The sequence below is a fragment of the Triticum urartu genome, chromosome 4A (genome assembly GCF_056163025.1).
Source record: "Triticum urartu cultivar PI428250 chromosome 4A, HENAU_Tu73, whole genome shotgun sequence".
NCBI lineage: Eukaryota > Viridiplantae > Streptophyta > Magnoliopsida > Poales > Poaceae > Triticum > Triticum urartu.
Window position 1 is genome coordinate 506938566 of NC_141876.1, and position 3033 is coordinate 506941598.

Sequence of the window (3033 nt, forward strand, 5' to 3'; positions counted from 1 at the left end):
ATAAGGTATTGCAATCTGGTTTTTATTGGCCTACTCTCTTCAAGGATGCCCGTAAGTTTGTCTTGTCTTGTGATGAATGTCAAAGAATTGGTAATATTAGTAGACGTCAAGAAATGCCTATGAATTATTCACTTGTTATTGAACCGTTTGATGTTTGGGGCTTTGATTATATGAAACCTTTTCCTGCCTCTAATGGATGCACACATATTTTAGTTGCTATTGATTACGTTACTAAGTGGGTAGAAGCTATTCCAACTAGTAGTGTTGATCATAACACTTCTATTAAAATGCTTAAGGAAGTTATTTTTCCGAGGTTTGGAGTCCCTAGATATTTAATGACTGACGGTGGTTCACACTTTATTCATGGTGCTTTCCGTAAAATGCTTGCTAAATATGATGTTAATCATAGAGTTGCATCTCCTTATCACCCACAGTATAGTGGTCAAGTAGAGTTGAGCAATAGAGAGCTCAAATTAATTTTGCAAAAGACTATTAATAGGTCTAGAAAGAATTGGTCCAAGAAACTTGATGATGCATTGTGGGCTTATAGAACTGCATACAAAAATCCTATGGGTATGTCTCTGTATAAAATGGTTTATGGAAAAGCATGTCACTTACCTCTCGAACTAGAACATAAGGCATATTGGGCTATTAAAGAGCTCAACTATGATTTTAAACTTGCCGGTGAGAAGAGGTTATTTGATATTAGCTCACTCGATGAATGGAGAACCCAAGCTTATGAAAATGCCAAGTTGTTTAAAGAAAAGGTTAAAAGATGGCACGACAAAAGGATACAAAAGCGTGAGTTTCATACAGGTGATTATGTATTGCTATACAACTCTCGTTTAAGATTTTTTGCAAGAAAACTTCTCTCTAAATGGGAAGCCCCTATGTTATCAAGGAGGTCTATCGTTCTGGTGCCATAAAAATCAACAACTTCGAGGGCACAAATCCGAAGGTGGTAAACGGTCAAAGAATCAAACATTATATCTCAGGTAATTCCATAAATGTTGAAACCAATATTATCGAAACCGTAACCCCGGAGGAATACATAAGGGACACTTTCCGGAGCGTTTCAGACCCCGAAAAGGAATAGGTATGTGGTATGGTAAGTAAACCGACTCCAAAACAATTTTTAAGGCAACATTTCTCCGTTTTGGAATATTTAGAAAAATAGAAAAATAAGTAGCAGTCCGGGAAGGACACGAGGGCCCCACGAGGGTGGTGGGCGCGCCCTACCCCCCTGGGCGCGCCCCCCTACCTCGTGAGCACCTCGTGTGCCTTCCGGACTCCGTTTTCTTGCACGTTACGTATTTTGGTCGGTAAAAATTCATTATATAACCTCCCAAAGGTTTTGACTCCCGTATCACGCAAACCTCCTCTGTTCTTGTTTCGAGCTGTTTTCTGTTAGGGTTTTCCAGGCTAGGCATCATGTCGTCTCCATCCTCCAACAATGGTGACAACGATGCTTGGCTAATGAAGATAGATCTGAAGAGGGAAGAACCCACGAGGGTCAACAAAGATGAAAGGATCAAGAAGGCCACGGAGGATCAAGCTCCAACAGCAAAAGACACCCTCCAACTTGATCATAACCTTCTTACCCCAACTGAGATCGAAGCTTTTAAGATGATTGAGTTAGCTCGTATACAAAACAAGTATCTCACACAAGAAAATATTTTGTTGAAGGAGCATATTGTTGCACTCAAGGGCATTATTCGCAAGCTGGAGGACCTCTTACGCTCGATGTGCGATTATCCGTCACCTCCACCTTCTTCACCAACCAAGGAGATATAATCACATGGGTATGGGCACTCCCCTTGGCAACTGCCAAGCTTGGGGGAGGTGCCCCGGTATCGTATCACAATCACAACTCCTATCTTTACCGTTTTTCTTAGTTCGATCCTATTAGTAGTATCTTGATCTAGTCGAATATAGTTTATGGCAAGATCTAGTTTTGAGTTTTGCTTTATGATCTCTCTTTGTAATCGAGTCCGTGAGCTATATATAATAAAGATTAGTGTTGAGTCAAGGGCTTGATTATTTTGCCATGATCTTGGGTGAATAAAAGAAAAGAGAAAAAGAATAAAAAACAAAGAGTTCATATTGATCTTATTGGGAGTAATGACTTCACATAGAAAGAGTATGATGACTAAAAGTTGTTGGGAGTTGGCAGACATAGCTTTGGTCATTGTTGCAATTAATAGGAAGTAATAAGGAAAGAGAGGTTTTCACATATAGATATATTATCATTGACATCTTTTATGATTGGGAGCACTCATTAAAATATGACATGCTAAAGAGTTGATGTTGGACAAGGAACACAACGTAATGAGTTATGTCTTTCTTATATCTGAGATAAAGTATGTTGCCATGGGTCCTCTAACTTGTTGAGCTTGCCTTTCCCCCTCATGCTAGCCAAATTCTCGGCACCAAGTAGAAATACTACTTGTGCTTCCAAATACCCTTAAACCAGTTTTGCCATGAGAGTCCACCATATCTACCTATGGATTGAGTAAGATCCTTCAAGTAAGTTGTCATTGGTGCAAAGCAATAAAAATTGCTCTAAATATGTATGATTGATTGGTGTGGGAGAAATAAGCTTTATACGATCTTGTGATGTGGAAGTAATAAAAGCGACGGACTGCATAATAAAGGTTCATATCACAAGGGGCAATATAAAGTGACGTTCTTTCGCATTGAGATTTTGTGCATCCAACCACAAAAGCGCATGGCAACCTCTGCTTCCCTCTGCGAAGGGCCAATCCTTCATTATTATCTTCTACCTTATGCAAGAGTCATGGTGATCTTCACCTTTTCTTTTTCATTTTATCCTTTGGCAAGCTCAGCATGTTGGAAAGAACATGATATATATATATATATCTAATTGGATGTAGGGGAGCATGAACCATTATTGCTGACATTACCCTTGAGGTAAAAGGTTGTGGGGCAAAACTATAAGCCCCTATCTTTCTCTGTGTCCGACTAAAACTCCGTAACCACAAGTATCGCGTGAGTGTTAGCAATTATGGAGGA